General features: G+C 39.8%; 1 protein-coding gene across 2 annotated transcripts in view; it reads right to left on the reverse strand.

Moving 5' to 3' along the window:
• The window catches only part of RASGRP3 (RAS guanyl releasing protein 3), a 58365-nt gene that overhangs the window by 33260 nt on the left and 3870 nt on the right, over positions 1–21235 (reverse strand). The window contains exon 1 of one of the 2 annotated variants that reach the window (XM_053973275.1): positions 12375–12442. The exons of the other annotated variant lie outside the window; for it this stretch is intronic. The gene's annotated coding sequence lies outside the window, so the exon portion shown is untranslated. Of the gene's footprint in view, positions 1–12374; positions 12443–21235 lie in introns of those variants that run through there. 2 annotated transcript variants of the gene reach the window in all.

The raw sequence follows: 21235 nt of genomic DNA on the forward strand, positions 1-21235 counted from the left end.
ACTAGTATTCTTTACAAGATTAGGACATTCTTGGGGCTTTAAATAAGCCAGATCTCCCCTCCTCCAAGCCTACACAACACATCAGTGAATGCTTGCATTAAACAGCTTCCACCTGGCAGCTGGGGGACTGCTAAGTGGGAGCAGCTCAACAGGGAAATCCAATCAGTAGCAGTATGCAGAAAAAGAAGTTGAGAAGAAATCATGAGTCTCATGAGAATGTTTAAAGGTACCTTCCCTTGCTACAACTCTTTCCATTATTCTGTCTTAATCATATCCAGGGGAAGCTCTTCAGGACAGAGGTCATCTGCTACCCTGTAGATGTAATGGAGGCTCTCACAGAAAGACCCTTTCTGTTAATAAGAATCCCAGGTGGGACTGCACCTTTGCCTACACAGATGCAAGCAAGACATCTGTTTGGGCTCAAGTCAGCACAGATCTTAGGTTGCCTACGGTGTGGTTCCTGGAGTAACTCTCTCCCAGCAGTTATGTATTTCTTGTAGCTGGTTTGTTTATTACGGTGCACACAGGGCTATTTCTAGAAAACTCCCAGCAAGTGACACAGGGGGTCAGGTTTCTGAGTCTGACACAGGCAGGAGCTGTGCTAGGCAGGACAGGGCAGGGATGCTGTCAGGCAGCCTAATGCCCCTGCTTCTGCCTAGCCCATGACTTCAGCCATCACATGCAGCTGGCTGCAGGATGGCACATCTGGCTAACCAATGACATTTATTGTATGGAGCAGGGACACAGAACAAGGGAGACATTGTGGCACTGCTCCATGAACACAAGATACAAGTCTTGCTGTGGGCAGGAGAGGAATGAAAATGGAATGTGGGAGTCTGGGGCTCATCTGACTTTCCAGTACTCATTCACCTTTGTTGCACACCTTCAGATTGTAGTTACACAATAAACCACAGCAACTGTCTGCAGCCTATTGCTTTGATTCAGTGGTTTTTTTTTGTTTTTTTTTGTTTTTTTTGTTTTTTTTTTTGTTTGTTTTTTTTTGTTTTTTTTTTTTTTTTTTTTTTTTGTTTTTTTTTTTTTTTTTTTTGTATCAAAGGGGAACTTCAAAAGACACTGAATAACAGAGTGGGATATCTGTGTTCGAGAAGAAGATAGGACAGGTACTCTGCTGGTGGCTAGCTAAAGAAAATCCTTTGGTGAGACAACCAGCAGTGCATGAGGTCAGGGTCTGTACTCAGCAGTTTCTCTCCACTGCTGCTCCCTTCTCACTCTGGTCCTTTGCTTCCAGCATGGGTTCTCTGTGGGCCACAGTCCCTTCAGAGGTGCACTTGCTCTTCCATGAACTTATCAATGGGCCAGAGGCTCTTCAGGGAAATACCTGCTCTGCCACAGAGCACCTCCTTGTCCTCTGACCTTATTATTCCTTCTCTTCTTCCCTCCTCCTGTCCATTTGCTTGTTTTCTCCGTGTTTTCCCCTCCTCAGAATTTTCTGCCTTTTCTTAAATATGTTTTCCCAGAGGTGCCACAAACTTGGCTGATGGTCTCAGCTGCATGGGGTCCCTTGCAAAGACAGCTGGAAGTGTCTGTGTCTGACACAGGGCAGCCCCATGCCTTCTTCCACAGAGGCCATTCCTGCAGACTCTCTGCTGCCAGACCCTTGCTATTTGCATCCAGTATAGCCTCTAAGGGGTGAGCATTTGTGCCTTAGTACAGAAGTATTCAAGTTACAAATACTCAAAATATATTTTATTATGCTTAATTTTGAGAGAAGGCTCCACTAAGCTTAATTTTCACTTTCACAAGTTACCCAATCAACACAGAAGGGTATTGTAAGCCATTTCAAGCCCTAGACTTGAAATGGAAACAGAGGTTAAATTAATAGGGTCACAGGTAAGAGCTCAAGGGGATATACAGATCCACTCCCATGGACTACCCAGGTGTTAGTTCACACCCACGCACATAAGACCATGGTGTCTTGTACAAGTTCATAAATTAGCATATGGGGTACAATACATGCTGACCTAAGATAAAAGAGAAGCTTACAGAAATCATGAGGAATACCAATGGACAGTCACACGACCAAAAACTTTCAGTAATCAGAAAGTCACTTGATTAAGGCTTGAGCTGCTTAGATAGCATTTTGTTTAGCATTCTTCCTGTGAAACATAACCAAGAGGATTTCAGAAACAACAGACCACCTCTACTACCACCACCCTCAGGTTTTCTCCCTTATAATTCACCTAAAATAACAGACAGCTTAATAACTGGATTTGGAAAAACAACAAAGGTTACATTCCTAATTGCAATACTAGCATTTTATGGAATTGGTTATCTACCATACTTTAGATTTGTCCCATCCACTTCTATATTTGTTTCCTGTGTTTACTTTGTTGGTATTTGCCTCTGTAATTTAACTCCAGCTAATAAATGGCAGGAAAATCTGAGCAGACATGCTTGGTTTGTTCCATATACTCTGCTGATGACATCTTCCACTTTCCATGGGGCAAGGTAGTAGAGTTGCCCAGAATGCATCAGGTTAAAAGGGAGCTAAGGAAGACTTTAGTTTGTTTTCAAAAGAAGGAAAACTCCCAGCCATATTTCTCAGTAGATTTGTCATGAAAATGATTTTGCTATTCTCAGTAAAGGCAAATTACCAATATTAGACATTTGATTAACATGTGTGACACCAGGGGATGCAGCTCTTCTGAGAATCTTTGTGCTTCAGACACATTAGTGATCTCCAGCACCGAGGGAGGGGACAGCAACAGCAATAAGAGTTTCACACACTCTAACTTGATCTTTTTTCAGAAGCCAAGCAAGACACCATCAAAACCTCCTACAAGCTGTACTAATGCCTGTAAGCCTTCTAAGAAACTCTTGGCAATTACCTTTGCTATTCACAGACTTGCATAGAGCATCTTTCAAGAGTAAGTCTGCTTTGTTAGCCTAGTCAAGTCAGGGTTAAAATACATCTTTATTAGCATATATTAACAACTCATTACACTGTTACATGCCTATAATGAGGCTGGTCCAGCCCAAGTGAAAACCAATACTTTTAGTTATTTTATAAAAACATCTGATGAAGTAATTAACCCTTCAGTTCTGAAAGACAAACCCCCGGAGTATTTATTACCATATATCTGTTATAAAATATTTTAATATTTTATTATTGTTTATCTTAACCAGCTATGTTCTTTTCAAGACAAGCCAGAAAAATCACATTTATTAATTAGATTACTAAGAAATCCTAGGCCCTATCTGCATAGACTTTCTCATATGTTGAGCTTGAAAATCTACCACAACACTTGTTATGTCTTATTTTTAACTAAGCCAAATTTCTTCAGTAGTAGCATATTCCCTGGGTAGTGACTTATTTCAAGCTGTGAAATATTCCAAGAGATAGGACAGTTTTAGAAGTCAGCACTGCTTTTAGTTTCATACAACTTTTCAATCAATTTTAAGGCAAAGAGGAGTCATAAGAACATATAACCCATATTAAAATTCAGTAAGTTATCAAGGAATCAAGTTCTTGTCTAATAAACCCGTAGCTTCTAAATAATTTTTGCCTTAGGAAAAGCTTTTTTCTCTCCATATCATTCTGTAATTTCCATTTGTTTCCCACTGTAGACTAATTACTCATGGAACAGTACTTTCTGGGCCCCACAGTGCCCAGATGTTTGCCACCCTGCAAACATCAGTGCCACCCTTTGTAATGATGCCACAGCAATTGCAGACACATGTGGAGCTTCTCAAGCCCACCAAGCTCTACAGGCTTCTGCTGGTCACCCAACCAGTAGAGATTATAGCTAAATGTCCCAAAAAAGTAAAATTTTAAAACATTCTCCCTCTTCCACTGGCCATCTCTGCAGCTGTGTTATATCAAGGTAAGACAAAATCATTATCTGCAGTCACAGATATCACTAGGGAGAATTCAACGCCTCCTACTTACCTGCTATCATTTTCAGCAATGATGATCATATTTGATTTCTCACTCTTTCTGATTTCTGGCCTTTCCCAAACTGAAGAACAACTGCAGTTACTGTACATCTACTAAAAGCAAGGATATCACCTTCTGAAAAGGGGAGGTTAAGTGCATGTTCCATTTTTTTCTTCTTCGGTCCTGTTAACCCCTATATTCCCTCGCATCTTCTCCATGAATTCACAATCTATACCTACCCTAGTGTGAGGAGTGGCCTCCCTGTGTAGTGAGAGCAGTTTTGCTGCTGACCTTTCCTCCTGTGACTACAATCAAAACCTAGATTGGCTTCAGAAATGTCTCAACCACATATTTACAGCCTGGGAAGTGCTTATCAGAGCAGTAAATTGAAGGCAGCAACTGCTAAAACAATAAAGGCAGGAAGAGGCTTTCAGAGACTTAAGTAATGGGAAACTGGATGTCTGAGATGGAGCAAGGCAGAGTTAAAAGGACAGAGGACAGGACAGAGCTTTGGCTGCTTTCACTCATTTGGCTGTTACTGTGCATTCGTAGTTGGATAATCCTTTGTTTTCCCTTTGATGAGCGTAGAAAATGGTTCACATGTAACTGCTATTTCCCCACAGACCTGTTAATAGGTCCCACACTAGGAGTGTGGCTGGGCCAGTTGCTAATGGCCAGCAACCCTGCTCAGCCCCTGGTGGCAGCTGCCATCCATTGGGAGCATTGCTCTTTAGGGAGAGAATGCAAATGAAAATGGCACGCTAGGAAACGGTGACAGACACACATGGCGCTGACAGAGCTGCTGTGTGACCCTTGGAGCCCATGCAAATTGCAGCCTCCTGCACAGAACAGGGGTGCCTGGCTTGGGTAGTGCTGTGGTTTTGCAGCTGCAGAAGTCACCAGCACCCCACAACTCACAGGCAAGCAGGCCTGCAAGAAGCTGGTAGAGTAAAAACACAGCCCCAAGGTCAGGAGAGATCCAGTATCTTTCTTTTTGGAATTCTGTCAGCAGATGCTGGGAATCAAAATACGTAAGCAGTTTCTCACCTCTAGTTATTATTTTTGGGTTTCCCATGGGAAGATGGGTGGAACAATGGCAGCTTCAGATTTTTTTAATGATGCAATAATTAATAATAATGGGCCAGAATGAGTTTTATTAACAACCACATACCTTCCTAACACTAAGACTGCTTGCAGCCAGCAAGAATAATGCCTTCTTTAAAAAGAGAGTAATGTACGAATGTGCTGTATATAAAAATATACAGAACAGCAAGAGAGCATTTTAAACAGAGGCATACAGTGCTTCTTAGGCCAGTTAAGAGTTTTTTTAAATACTAAGCCTCCAACAGGGAAGAGCAGCAAAGAGAATATTACCTGGTTTCAGTGCATCTGACTAGATTTTGTACTCTTTCTTCAGAGGTAACAAAGCAACTATCAGTGAGCTGAGTAAACTTTGTTTCCTCACAAAGCAATCTACTAAGAAACATGCACTGGTTTGTACAAACATGAAGAAACAGCAAACCTCTAAAGCTGTTTATGATACAAGAAGTCTACAGAGTACAGGATATGAGAACAGTATCACCACAGTACAGGATATGAGAACAGTGTCACCTATATTCCTATATCCAAGCTCTTGGGCCACAGTGAGTTTTATTAATAACCACATACCTTCCTAACAATAAGACAGCTTGCAGCCAACAAGTTAAATGCCTTCTTTAAAAAGAGAGTAATGTAAGAATGTGCTGTATATAAAAATATACAGAACAGCAAGACAACTAGAAAAAGGGGAAGGAGCAGTGTAAAAACAAAATCTCAAAGAAAAAAGAGGAAAAGCGTCTTACAGTTCCTGCTTTAATAAATAATACTTCAAACAAGCAACTTTGATATTTATTTTGCTAATACTATTTTGGCAGTTATATGTTTATTGTATGAAAGAATATCTATCACAGCATTGCAGCTACACAAATATCCCACTTCCACAGCCACAGAACACACTACTACCATAGGACTTCAGAAAAACAAACCTTATCAAAACCCATTGGTTAAGTTTGCAAAGCTCATGTCTTAAGATACAACACTGTAATTCTTTAAAGCTCATGTATGCTAAAGATTCACCATTATTTGAAAAGCAACAAGAGCAGTTGCTGTAGCTGTAACAGCTGAGAATGACATACTGCACCCAGTACACTTCTGGTGTGGCAGACAAAACCCTGCCAGTTAATTGGCAATATAACAACTTTGTAGTGGCCAGTTCAGATCATCCCAAGCAACTTGAAAGACTCTTACTGAATTAATCCAAACCTGTTCGTTTTGAATTTACTGAGGACACCCAAATCTCTTTACTCCTTAGCATATAATTATCAAATTTAAGGACCTTATCAGAATTTCCTTACAGTTCTGCTAAACTCCAATAATTCTAAAAAAAAAAAAAAAAAAAAAAAAAAAAAAAATTTCCTGTGGCTATGTAGTAAAGCTAATATTAAGTGAAAAATGTGGTCAAGTAAGGGGAAGAAATTAAAGGGTGAAAGGGTGAAAGGGTTGGGAAGATCTTGATTTAAAAGCTGATTTAGAGGCTTAGGGACTTGTTTTTCTTCCCCAGGTATTTAGCATTGAAACACTGGTTGCTGCTGAAGTCAAGTTTTCAAAACAGCTCAGTCCTTTTCAAGTGTACTTACAGGAGCAAACTATAATTCCATAAGCACTAGTATACCAGGTAACCATGCTCAAGTCAATTTTTTTACACCAATTTCTAATTTGTATCATTAAATCAGTTCAAGTATTCAAAAAGGAGATGGTTTTGAAACACAGACGTGAAGCAAACTTAAGATACATTAATCTGGAAACCACGTCTTTTATTTTAGTTCTGCAATATGAGCTGAGAACTAGATCCAAAAGAAGGATTAAGAGCCTAAATCCTGGCTCCCTTTTACTTCTACAGCTGACTCCAGGGGTATGTTTCTCAGCCTGGTCTCACTTCTCACCTCCTCACCCCAGAAGGTGACTGTCTAGAGCTTGTAACCTCCTTCTTCACTTTTGATGTTAAAGTCTGAGTCAGTAACATCAAGAAGCTCCCTACTTAGGTCACTCCTAAATCCTTTTGGGATCTGTACACACGAAAGTCCTCTGCCTTGTCTGTGCTAAGCATCCTTTAGTCTCACCTAACATGTCAATCCCATACTACATAGGTGCAGTGTGATGCCCGAATTCTTTTCCCAAGAGCTCTGAACGCTCCTTAAAGAGGTACAGGTTGAACTCTTCCAGTTAATGGAAGGATTGCAGATCTCTCATTACCTTGGCTGAGACTACAGAGGAGATTTATCATCCTCAGAACCTCATGTAATTCCATGTCACTTGAAATAATGAAGTTTCTTTGGTCTGCAGGGAGCAAGCAAGCAAGAGCATGACTGTGTAATTTAAGGGGAAGAGCATTCACTGAAGAAGAGGGGAAAAAGGTGAATTCTAGTTCCTGCCCCAATTCCCACTTCAGATAAAAATATACAGACAGTCATAAGGGCAGGGCCTGGAAACCAAGAGTTTTAGGAAGGGTGGCAGCTGTTCCAGGAAGTATGTGTTCATGAATTCAGCAAAGTAGAACATGAGTAAGCAAGCTAAAGCAGGCAAGACATCTTTAGCAGAGGAGATTATTAGTCTTTTAAGGAAGCTATTTCATGAACAGTGTGATAAGGCTGGAATGTCATGGCTATTCTGATTTGGAGGACAAAAATCACTATATATCCAGACAGTGAGTTGACTCAAGCCCTAATTCAGCAGACTTTTTCTGATGTAATTTTCCCCACTGGAAATCAATTATGTATTTGCATAAGCTGGGGTTTTTTTACTTCCCACTAGTAACACCAGAAATTTCCAAACAAGCTCTGGGCTTGAACAATGTGTTGCTGTGAAATAAACAATTTACCAATGTGTGCCACAGGGACCAGCACCAAGATTATGGATTGGGTGGACCTAAGTGAATTACGGGTTATGAATAGAAGCCTTTCTGTAATAATGCTACTTCAAATTAATAAAATTCAATTTGTTGAGACCAGAGTTTAAGCTGGAGAAATGTTCATCTTTCTAAAGAACATGAACAAGAACAGCATTACGACAAAGAATTTATGAACCTTTGGTCATGTGTCAAGGGCAGCCTTATCAACATGTTTAGCAAGCATGCAAATACCCCCACATACAAGCCATGCTCAGTCTATTTAACCATATGATGTATGACTTAAATTCCAGTCTCTAAGACTGATTTATATGTTGAAAATCTTCAACCTGTTTCAGGCATGGGGAGTAAAATATACTTCAGAAATAATGGAAAATCCTTGATTATCTCGGAGATCCTGTTCCTGCATACACTTGCACTCCTGACCCCCTTGCACAAGCCCATCACTGCTCTGAGTGGAACAGGCCTCTATAGAAGGGGTTGAAAAGAGAGGCAGTTTTAAGAGGAGTGGAAGGAGTTGTATATGGAAATGTATTAATATATGTAACATGTTATATCAATGTATGTATATCAGCTACTGTATATTAATCTTGGTATGACTTTTGTGATAGTCCAAAACAGACATACTTCTGAATCATTAGTATTAAATTTGTGTTAATTTAAGATGATACAGTTATTTTCTCTTTGCAGGAACTAAATATATGAGGTATCTGAACAAGAATAGCTCATGTCTCACTAATTTTGCATGTATTATTATGCCTGGCAGGTTCTCAAGATGCTGAAGCCCACTCCCCTTGCCCGAGAAACTCTAAGATCATTAGCAAGGAGCACATGCATAAATCACAGGTGGGAGAGTACTCTGTAGAGAGAGTCAAAGCATTTCACTTATTTGAATGTGGTAAAGGGGAGCAGTTATTCAGAGAAGTGAGATAGCAGATGGCCACCAAAACAACCAGAGTAGTTCTCAGGGGTAATTGTATTTTCTGCTGAGCTGTAAACATCAGCCCTGTGGGTATTTCCACACACTCACATGTTGATCCTGACCTCATACACACTTAGAGGTTAGCTGAGCTTTCTGATGGGATCTCTCATGAATTCAGCTCAGCAAATATCTATGTATTTGCAGGATTAGTCTTTGTAGCTGAACTGGACTCACCAAATCTCTTTTGTTGGTGTTGCTGGTGCTTGTAGCTGTTAATCTTTTACATTCATTACAAGAGAAAAGCTCCCCCCTGTCACAACACCTTTATTCTGGTGGTCAGGTGGTTTTTAGATATGTTATACCAATAAGAAAACCAATTAATGAAAAAGTACTTCACTGGCTTTTGAATAGAAAAAATACAGAGAAAAGCAATGAAGAGCGAAAACCAGAAGACTGAGAATTAGCTTCAGGCTTTTGATTCAAACTCTTAGGTATAAAACCTTGCTATTTCTGACTTGTAAGGAAGGGCCAACTTGAAAACAAATTTATCAAATTCAGCAGTGAAGAGTGAATATGCCATAAATATGGTAAAAGCAAACACTCAGTGCAAGTTGTTTACCTGTAAAAATGTATTGTAGCCAGGCCTGGGTAGCTTAGGGAAAAAAGAAAATGACACAAGTGCCCTTACAGTATTTTTAAAAGTAGTTTCCTCTCTTTATTCAAGAATATCCTGGGAGTGGCTCCTTGGTACAATGGCATTTTCAACTAGACAGAGGGGCTAGCACAACTGCAGCTGCTCCTCAGCTACATGTTTTGATATAGAGCAGAAATATACCCATTCAGAGAACTGCCAGGCTGCCCTGATCATTTCCTCAGAGTAAAGAGAAAAGATTTAACAGGAACCTTGTGATGCTCTCAGTGACAAGGGTCTGCACTGAGCTTCTCCACAGTGCAGCAATGTCCCCCACTGTTACCCAATCTCCTCTACAATGTAATAAAAAACAATCCAGGATGAACTTTCAGTTATATATGGGGCTTTCTAGAGACCCATCAAGGGGAAATGCAAGGGCAGAGCCCTTCCCCAAACAAAGAATATAGAAATTTAATTCATGTGCTTCATGCCTATGCAGACCTGCCTTGACTTACATGAACATAATGGGGGTGTATATTCAAGAAGCTGAGCACTGTTTTTTATGAGATCAGGATATTATAAAATAATATAAAAAGGTGGTGGTACAGAGGTTGTGTTTTCTGCTCAAGTGCAAAATCAGTGTGTGTGCCCCAGTGGTGTTCCATGTCTGGTGTTGCAGTGACAGATATTGCAGTTAGAATTCATGAGAAAAGCCAAAAAGTGAGGAGAGCCTGAAGACTGCACTTATTTCTCAAAGTACACTGGCTGTGTTTAACAGTAAATATTCCTGCCAAAATGAGTTAGTGATAAGGATTGAAACAATTACACTCTTGAGAATCTTGTGATGTTGATCAAGCTTTCTTCATTTTGTAGACAGAGAATTTAAAAGTCTAGTCATGAGTCTTGAATTTAATTCAGAATCAGATACAGTAATGACAGCTGGAAGCTGTAAATAAAGCAGGGTTTTTTTCTTAAACTTTGCAGATCCAAGTGATGAGTTATTCTCCTTGATTGCAGATTTCCTTTATAACCAACAGTAAAGAGGCACAAAACAGAGCTCTCCCACCACATTTCTTGGAGACAATTCAGTTACCACTGTAACAAGATGTTTTCAGACATTATTACCTGAAGGCAAGCTCAGTAGTGCAGTTATCTAATGTTTACTTTGCAATCGCAATTTTTGTCTCTTTTATATTACACTTAACTCCCAGCTCTGCCGGAGAATTAATCAGCTGCACAAGAGGCACACATAGATGGCTCACAGTCCAGCTGGTGCAGAGCCATATGGCTTTATATCAACCTTCTGCACCAATGCTGGCACAGTGGTTGTGGAGAAGTAGGGAGGGAGAAGTTACAGCAGGTATGGACTGAGCTCACATCTGTTTTCTGCTGGATTTGGGGTTTAACTTACGTTTACAACAAGTCCTGGACAGTTTGCCTAACACAGAGCACTCATTACAGATACAAAATGCAGTGTCTGGAAACAAGCACACCACGGCATAATCCTACTCAAAATCAGAATTCCTACATTTCTGAAGAAAAATTAACTTATTCTGGGATCAGAATAAAAAGTGACAGGAAACAAGTTATTCTCCCTGCCCCCCATGGAATGGAGATGTGGACAGGATGGAGGGGCCCCATTGCAGCCAAGGTGCCCAGGGCACCACGGGCTCCTGACACAACACCAGGCACCTGAGGACCCACAGGCCTGCTCCGTTAATGGTATTCCACAGTATCCCTGTGGGAGGGCTGCAGTGTGCTGAGAGTATTTCAGTTCTTGGTTCAAAGGCAGTCTACCCTTGGAGACACAAACAGGCAGGAAGCCACACAGACTTCTGGTTTTGTGAACGGTTGAAACCGATTGACATTTTCCTATAAAATTTCCAATTAACTGTCAAAATTATAAACTATGCTTTAAAAGGAAATTAAAAGTCTTCAAAGAGAAATAATGTTTCACTTTCTTATGAAAGAAATATTTGAAAAGCTTATTCTCACCACCTTTAAAGGAGAGACTGCATGCAACCTGTCAGTGTTTACTCTTAGACCTTCCTCAACAGGACCCCACTGCTCTGTCTGCCCCTCTTTAACCTTCCCCAGAGCACCTTAGTCTTATCACATATCAAGATCCATCACTCATTCACCTGTTCCTGTTCCTCCTAAGTCTTCCTCCAAAGAAACCGGATTCATCTCTATGTAAATAATTGATCAAAAGTTCCTTTTTATTGATCCTACACTCTGGTTTTGAAAGAAAACTTCAGACCGTAAGAGTCAAAAATTATCAGACAGGGACATCAATCTTTCATGAAGCAAAACCACAAAACATGCAAGTACCCAAAAATAAATTGAATTAAGAACTTGGAGAAATTTAGGAGACTTCTTCCCTGTTTTTTGCAATTTTTCAATCTTCACCGTCTAATTATGCATTATTATTCAGAATGGCTCAATAGTATCTTAATCAGTACATCTTCAGTCTTCCTGCATTTCTCTACTTGTACCTTTTCCTTTAAAAAAACCCTCTCCATTCACCCTCAGAAAGTAACCAGTCACAAGCAATTTTGCTCAGATTGATCGCACTGTTTTGAGGGAGTACCTCTGTCGATTCCTTACACTAGTACTTTTAAGCCAAATACTGAAATTTCTCTATCCTCAAGTTGCATCACTACCTATTGACTACAGAGAAAGGAAAATACAATCATCATAAACAGCCTCCTCACTCCATCATCTGAGTAAATAAGCACCACAGTCCCTTCCTGGCTAGCACGAAGGCGAAACACTGCCTTGTTCCCAAAAGACCAAAAACAATGCTGTTAATCACAGGTCAGAAAAATGCAGGAAATCTGAGCATGAATGACTGCTTATCAATGAAGTTTCAAAAATATGCTTCACTCTTTCAAATATTTTTATGAAAGGTCTAGGATGAAAATGGGAAAGCACTGACAGTTTAGGAAAAAAAAAATCAAAAACAGGGAAAATCACTTACTGTACTTGGTTCTGCAGAGGTATTCAACACAAACATCACCCTTCCTTGTCCAGCTGCCAAGTGCTAAAGCATGAAATGAGCAGCTGTTTCCTTCAAGCTGGGGCTCTGTGTCTTAACTAGTCACATGCCCCTCCTGATAAATCTCACTGCTGTGCCAGGAGGTTAGAATCTGAAGATCATTATTCCCCCTATTAGAAAATCCTTTTCATAATAGCAGCCTTTGCTAAAGCATTTGACTGGAACACGGCGCTATGTGCTCCATAACTTCTGTTTTTTTGTTGGTAGTTTTTTTTTTTTTTTTTTTAATGACTAACACCAAACAGTAGATAAGCCTTAATCGACAGTAGGGGCAGCACAAGTGGAAAGTTAAACACATCCCCGTTGATCGCTTCAGGTTTTTTTCTGACTTCAGACTTTACTGCGTTTTAATACAGGAATTTAAGCAGGAACAGTAAAATTTAAAATACTGTTGCATTCCTAGTGTCTTTAACAGCAGGCCACTCCAGTGATCATACAAAATACATGAACAATCTCACTTTTGGGGATTAGTTGTTCTTAAGGGTAACAATTACACACTTTTGTGTTTGGACAGTAGAGTGGTGAGTATTAATGCTGAAGATCATTTTAATTTTGTCATCTGGTGCTTTTACATCATGGATTATGTGGCTGCATTTTGCCAGACATTGTATAGTCAGACTGAGACAGACCCTTTGGGGTGAGGACTATCAGTCTAAACAGAGAGAGCAAAAAAAAGCATCCTTATCCCCACGTTCCCAGATGTAGGACAAATGAAGGAGAAATGCTGAAGTCAAGAAAGGAACAGGTTTTGATGAAATTTTCCAGGGTCATATGTAGTCATACATTACTGAAATTCAACTGAGACTTTACACTTAACTCCCTTTAGCCTGGTCACACATTTAAAGATATTTAGGTATTTAAGGACAAAGGCATACAGTCAATGGTATTTCAAGGGTGAGGTGCAAAAGATCATTTTCTGAATTTCTGAAATTCCTGTCCCACATAAAGGATACACTGTGCTAAAACCCTGGCAGTACCGCAAATTGGCAAGATTGAGAGTACACAGGCAATTGTCCATCAGTAAAGGACATGGTAATGGTATTTTGATGTTTGGTAAGCAATCCAGATCCTGCAAGAGAGCGCGGTCTCATTGGATTACAAAGGGCATTATAGGGCATTTTTCTGAAATACAAACTGCACCAATAGATAGTGCTGCAACCAAGATTTGGGCAAATAAAGGGAATTTCTCAGAGCCAGGTGCCTGTTTTTAAAATAGCTAAAATAGAATAGCATATCTAACTGGCACATTTGTCAGACTCCAATGAAAGCCAGCAGAAGATGAAGTCTGCAGTGACAAAGGGTAACTCGGGTCGCTTCCTTTGACCTTACCCAGCTCTTCATATTATATAAACCAGCACATGGTTACAAAACCATGCAGCCACCAGTGCTGCCAGCATAGCCTGGAGCAGGGAAGAAGCCCTTGTGCTAATTACCCACGCCTGCCTTTGTGAGCTTCTCCTGTTTCTTGAACAACAAGTTTCCAGAGAACAAGCTCCCGCCTTGAAGGAGCTCCCTCAGCCCAGCCAGGCATGGGCGTATCCAGCTGTGGGGAGGCTCTTGTCCCAGCCTGGGGGCAAGGAGCTCTGAGGTTGGGGTTCCTCCTCCAAGGGCTTGAGCTTTGCATGAGACCTGGCCTCCTCTTGGCCTGAGTAAGGGGGTCAGTGCAGAGGGAGGAGGAAGGCCTGGGAAACAGGGAATGTTTGCTGCAGGTGTGTCCTGATGTGCAGTCAGGCTGGGCAACACCTCAGCAAGCAGCTCCTCCTGTCATCCTGGGAGAACTCCAAGAGACTGTCCCAGGGCATGGGGCTCTGTGACCCAGCACAGCTGCTGAAGAGGCTTTAAAAAAGGAGGTTGTAAAAAGTATGAATTTAAAAATGAGAAATTAGCCCTTGAGAAATGAGTTTGTTTAAATTTAGGCCACTGGAGGAATGGCAATTTCAAAAAGGGAGTGAGAGCTGCCCTGACAGAACTGAGTTGGAAGTTCCAGCAGATCCTGGCCATGGATCACAGAACTGGGTGTAAACACCTGGCCTCGCTCAGAGAAAGGAGAAGGTGCCCACTGTGCTTTAAGGCACAGCCCATTGACCAAATGAGTTATCCTTGAGAAAAGCCATTTTGTTTCCCCTAAAATGCACTGAGATCGAGGGTAACAGAACTTTACATGCAGCTTTAAAATTACTTTACAACTAAATTTCTTTACAGCTTTGTACAAAATTACTCCTTGTTGATACTGAAGAAAACCTGACTGAAGTGTGTTCCAAAAGAATCTATTTGTCCACAAATACCATTTTTGTTACTTTTGTCCATTTCTCTGATTATGCAGTATCAACTGCACTCTTTTCCATTTTTCAGCAACCATTCATATAATTGAGTAAATACTGGTAGTACCTGGGCCATTTGAAATAGCACAATGTCATCACTCTGCACTGAATAGCTGTCTCTATTTGGTAGTCATGCTCCACATAGGAACATAATTTAATGATAATGACTGAATGGCAATATCCCATAAACAACTTGGGATACACTCCCTAAAAAGAAAAGTAGCCTTTGTACTTTCTGAAATGAGTAGACAATTAAATTTATCTTTATGGCTCTGTAAATACTGTTGTAAACTGAGGTTTATGTGGGAAAAAGTTTATCCTCATGCTATTTTAAGTCATTAAAATGACTTAAAATATAAAATAGCACAGACAATTTTAAGTCATTGTGAAACAGAACAGAGAAATAATTTGGGTGTAATTCCTGAAAATAAAGGTCTTAAAAATTTTGTGGAGGTTTTCCTTTGTTTCTATTCTTTCCTGTTTTTTAAAAGAAACACCGACATACAAAAGAAGACCAGGTAGTTAATGCAGCTACAAAAAATTAAGTGTTGTGTTCTTACATCTATCAGATAGCATCTTAAATATGACAAAAGCTTTGCTGTATGGAATACAACAGTATTCTGCCTTCTCTTGAGAAAACAAATGAAGGCTGGATTGAAAAGGGTACATTTCTTTCTCCATGGACATTCATTTGCGAGTAGGACGTGATGATCCTTGTGGGTTCCTTACAACTCAAAAGATTCTATGATTAATGCCTCAAATAAAAACTAAGAGATGAACACAGATTTCTCAGTCATGCTGAAATGAGACATGAGAAATATTGAAAAGGAGCAACAAAAAAATAAGCACAGTTAGCACTGAATTGTGATAGTGATGTGTACATGTAAGGTAAAATTTTTAATGCTACATAGCATGGATAGCTTTTAGAATAGCCTCAAGGAGTGGAACAGTTGTCCATTTTGGTTTGGGTTGAGATCAGGAAGATTTTTGCTCTTACTGATGCTGGATAAATGGATCAAAAGCCTCTCCTTACTGTAGGACAGGCTATACTTCATGGCTTCTTTTTAACTGTTGTTTCCCTTATTTTTTTTTTATTTTTAGGGTTTTTTAGATGCACTTGGCTGTGTCTAGCTTATGTGTAATTTAATTAACTGTAGGTGTTTTAAATTAGAAATGGATCACTGATAGAGATCTTATCTCAACATCAGTGCTTTGATACTGTGCAGAATTTTGAACTATAGAGTTATTTTCTGCACATGGCAGTTATGGACCTCTGTTTTGTGGGTTGCCTGAAAATGTCTCTTTTCTGTTAACATGTTCTGGAATTTATGGAACAGGTGTAAGACTCTCAGTGGACATAAATGTCAGGTTATACTAACTGCAAGTCTGCAGTTCCTAAGTTTGTTTCCTAAATGGCTGCACTATTCCTGGACTTCAGCCTTTTAGAACATATGGAACTCAAACCTAACAGAGAAACTGCCTGGTTTGCTGGTCTGCCTCACTGTCCCAGATACTGTATAGCCTTCACTATCAGCTGAAGTGAATGAAAGCAGACCATGGAAGCCTTCACCAGACAGGATGCTTTATAAATACCTAAGTCTGATTAAAGGGGCTTCTATAAATAGTGCAACAGCTCTTACACATAGCTTCCAGCTAAAGGACATATGAGGGGCATATCACATAGGAAATTTTGCTGAAAATACTGCAAAAAGGCTCTCAGCCTTACATTACATTAAATCAGTTTTAAACATTTATGGGCTATATTACATCCCTAGCAATCTAAGTCAGCTCCAGGTTCTTCAATGTAATGCTCTAGGGGGCACAGGAGTACTGCAAATGCCCAGTGTTCCTCCCCTTTCGTGCCCAAGGGTGCACCCAGTAGTCACATTACCTCTAAGAGAGTAAGAGAGGATAAGTTATCAAATTAGGGCATCCCTAGATATGACCCTTGAAATCAGTCCTTCCTTTATATCATCAATTAAATGTCATAAGGTGAGCTTAGAACAATGCTTAGAGTCAAGGCTGCTGGTTGCTTTTCATTGGAAAACAGTGCCCTTTGGTGATTTAAGTATATGAGAAAATAATTTAAATGGAAGTTTGATATGCTGTGTACCCACCTGAAATTCAGAGTTTGTGAATTAAGCTAAAGTATTCAATAATTCTATTGTCAGAAATTATGGATGGAAAAAATTGTTGTGCTCTGTTAAACATTTCTTTCAAGTTGAAAAACTGTAATAGTTCTAGTCTATGAAGTACAGATCTGCTTTTTTGACAGCTCAGCTGCACCATGGCAGGCAGTGGGGGATTTTTTTTTTTTGAACTAGTAAACATTCAGCCCAGCTGTAAGCCTCTGACAAAGGTTTTCACTTGTTACTGTGACTCCTTAATTCTTTGGGAATTAAGCCACTCTGCCAATAGTCTGTGCCCTCAGTGCTTCTCATGCCATGTTCCAGAGGGCTCTGGCTTGTCCTGTGGGCTGTCTTACCACCACTTTTGGATGGCTCTTAGTTTTCTCCTAAGCACTTGGTCTGCTTAGTGGAAAACCCAGAAGCAGTATGCCTGGAATGGAAGGGATAGGAGAGAGAATAGAATAGAATAGAATAGAATAGAATAGAATAGAATAGAACAGAACAGAACAGAACAGAATAGAATAGAATAGAATAGAATAGAATAGAATAGAATAGAATAGAATAGAATAGAATATTTCAGTTTGAAGGGACCTGTGAGGATCGTGTCTTTGGATGAACGCACAGACTATAAAAGGAGAGAGGATCCAGGAGGTAGAGATGGGAGGTATAAGGATGAAGCTTAATGATAAAGGTGGAAGGCAGCCTTTTCTCTCATGTACATTACTGGTGGGACCTCCCTCATTTTCTTTCTTTTCTCCTCTTGATGTCCAGCTTGGAATCTGTACACTGGTTTGTGGAAATGCTGTGTACTCACAGCTGCAGGTTTAATGGGGATTGTCTCTTAACTTATGTGATAATTTCTTTAAAGAAGTATAGGGGGATACTAGATTTTAGGGATTACAAATTTTGCATGAAAGATAGGGGATGGTCTTATTTTTTTCTCTATCTTCGGTTCTCAGATTTAGAAAGGGGATAAAAATGACTGATGGGATGAATGAAAACCTCAAACCTACTAAAAAAAATATCTCCATCCACAAGACAACCCTTATCACACTTATTCCTGCCTTTCCAAAGCCCACAGTATTCACAGAGAAGGTAGAAATTTATAGTTTCTTCCTTATAAAGATGTGTAAGAAAATTTAATTATTAAAATTGTTACTATTATAGTACAAGCACTGTTCTATATTTCCAATTCACTTTACTTGATTTTGTTTCACCTTGAAGTACAGAGGTGGAATGAAAAATAAAACTTGTTCTGCACTCTGAATGCTAAAGTGGGCTGGCATCTCCCTTGCTAAGAGATAGGGTGAAATTGTGCCATGCAGTGATAGCAGGCACTAAGGACAGCTTCTGTAGCAGTGACAATAGACCCACGATTACAAAAAAACCCAAAAAACGAAAGCAACAAAAGCTCTTTGTTGTCTATTACCAACTACACTGAATAGTTATATTCCACAGGGTGGAGATGCTCATTTCAGAAAAAGAGCTTGAAGAGTGTGTTCCAGTAATTCTAGACTTAGATACAGTAGCACAAATGCACATCTGTCATAAAGGGCTTTTTTTCCAATACTGTCTAGATTGAAGATTTCTAAACAGACTTGTGTATTTGGAAGAGATTTGTTCTCTAGGTTTCTCTAGCCATCCTCATTATGAGTGATGTGCTGAACAAGAATGGTGCATTGCTGTAATGTTGAATGTACAGCAGCTCTCAGTTTTTGTTGTCTTTGCTGCATCTGGTAAGTTTGAGCTAATCAGTAGTTCCTTTACCTTTTAAAAATCTCCAGTAAGTATGGCTTTTTTCCACACTTGGTGCAAACGAATACAAGAGATAAGACATCAGGGTTTTTTCCTGAGTTCTTCATGACATTCTCTCTCAGACTTTAAATGAAATTATAGTTACACAGAAAGTTTTCAATTCACTGAGCACGTTTTAAAATGCACTATTTCTGTTTTACCGAAAGTACCTAGCTTTCTGCATTTTACTTGTCTCTCCTATTGTAAGATCAACTGATGCCAACTTTGTCTTGTATAAATAATTTCTGAGAATTATTTTCACTCAAATTTTACAAGAGAGAGAATGTTATCCGCCAAATTTGTATTACGCATGAATAGTGAAAAATGTTTTTTTCACTTTATTAATTTTGAGAAACATATTGTCACCACTGATGTCACAGTGGTTCTTGGTTTGGTAAGCCAGTCTTTCCTCGGTGACGCAGCACAGGCTGGTACTGAGTATCTAAGTCTCAGCTTAGAGCACTACATTCCACATTGCAGAATGACATAGTCCATTTGCATTGACATTACAAGAGTGGAAAAAATGGAGGCAGAATCTCCACTTAGTCCAACACACATCATGTTTATCAGCCAGACTCTGTTATCCAGCAGCCTGTCTGAAATCTGCTGCAAATATCTCAGTATTCATGCTCCCAGCTTACTCTGAGATGAGTGAATCTGCATCTATCTGTGCCTTCCTACTATGTATGAAGTATTCAGTGCAAAGACAAGAGAGAGTCTATTGCTTCCATGCTCCTCAGTTGAGAGGAGATTTGCTTATTATAGTCACAACACTTAATATTTTGTATGACAGAGCCCCTTGGGGCCAAGGTCTCTATATTTAACTGCTGGATTTATTACACTTGTTTTACTCTGGGCCCTTCCCTGTTATTAGTTCCAGTTCCATTTCTTTTAGTGGTATGAAGACATTATCCTGCTCTTTTATGTTTTTACTGCTTTTAATTATTGCTTAGGACAGTTATCTCTAATAGAACATATCTGAATGAATAGAACAATATCAGATGTGCTGGGTCCAGAATTCCACACAGGCTGTGTTCCAGTATAAAATTATAGCATTATATGAAGGCAGTATGAAAGTTCTTCCTTTTAAGAGAGAAAGAAGAGACTATCCATGCTTGGGAAGAAGGTCAAGCAGCATGGAAAAATTCAGCATTAATCCACTTCTCTCTCTTGCCTGTTCCCATTTATGAAGTTATGAAGCATATTTTGTAGTTCAATTGAGACTGAGTTTGGTTTTCCTTTTCCCTTTAGTAATGACCTCATCTTTGAAGATTTATCTTTGTCTCCAGCCTTCCAAGATAATTGTGGTACGGTAATAATCCAAAATAACAATGGAACACTATGCTGGAACACTATGCTGGAAAAAAAGGTGTGTTAGAATAGAAAGGATTCTGAGAATGTTGAGCTGTCTAAACAGAGATGTTGGTACACATTAAATTCTGTTCTTTCTAACTCAAGTGAATTACAGCTCTATAATGTAAACAGTCATTAATCGATTAGTGAGACAATGCTAGACCTGGTAGCTTGACTTTAAATTCCTCTGTCCAGCCCAACCGGTGGAGTTATTTGGTGCATGGCTGGACCGTGTTGGCAGAGCAGACTGCACACAATGCTCTGTGTCACACCATAACTACTCTGGCTGTTCTCTGCATTTCTGCTATCTTGACCAAGTGGCACATCTTCATTGCAATACTGGCAACAGGGTGGCCACATTGCATTTTCATTTTCCTGGGGCTGTGTGGTGCTGCACTACAGAACCATCAGAGCAGGGCTGTGTTTTGCACTCTGTTTGAGTCCACAGAGTCTGTTGGGGACCGTTGTGATAAATGGGTCTGCAGCCATTACTAGACAGGGGGTTGGGAAGGGACACTTCAGAGATGACATCCAGATGAGAGCAGGGAGTTTAGAGAAGAGCAGAGGACTGAATCTACCTCTGCATAAGGTAGAGTGTTTTCCATTTCCCTCTGCTGCCAAAAGCTGGGAAAAGCTCTTCTGCTTCCCAGGAAGTACTATACTAAGTAACAAGGAGATTACCAACCCTGAAATTCAGTGTGAATAGGAAGAAGATGAAGACAAATACTTCTCAAAACCATTTTTTTTGTTTGTTTGGTTGGTTGAGGGTTTTCTGCTTGTTTGTTTGTTTGTTTGTTTTGTTTTGTGGTAACCTAAAACATGAAGATACCTGTATGGTTATTGACCAGGTGGACTTGTACTCCAATACAGTCTTTCTTCTTCCCCCTCTTTTATTTGTTAATACCATATGTTTTACATATCCTTCAACACCACTGCTGCTGCTGTGTGTTCATGCAGCAGAAACCCACTGCTACTAATCCTTGGAAAGGAGACCCCAGGTCAAGTCTTCCACTTTTCTCATCTATTGTTCAGATAATCAGTCTTTTTAAACTGCCTAGGTGTGACCAAGTAAGAGATTTGACAAATTTATTGTAGATGTATTTTTCTATTTGGTTAATGTATCTATGTTTCATCTGTTTGTGAACAATGGCTCCTAATTTTGTACCACAATTTGCACATGGTCTGG

Source organism: Vidua macroura, chromosome 3 (assembly GCF_024509145.1).
Source record: "Vidua macroura isolate BioBank_ID:100142 chromosome 3, ASM2450914v1, whole genome shotgun sequence".
NCBI classification, from domain to species: Eukaryota; Metazoa; Chordata; class Aves; order Passeriformes; family Viduidae; genus Vidua; species Vidua macroura.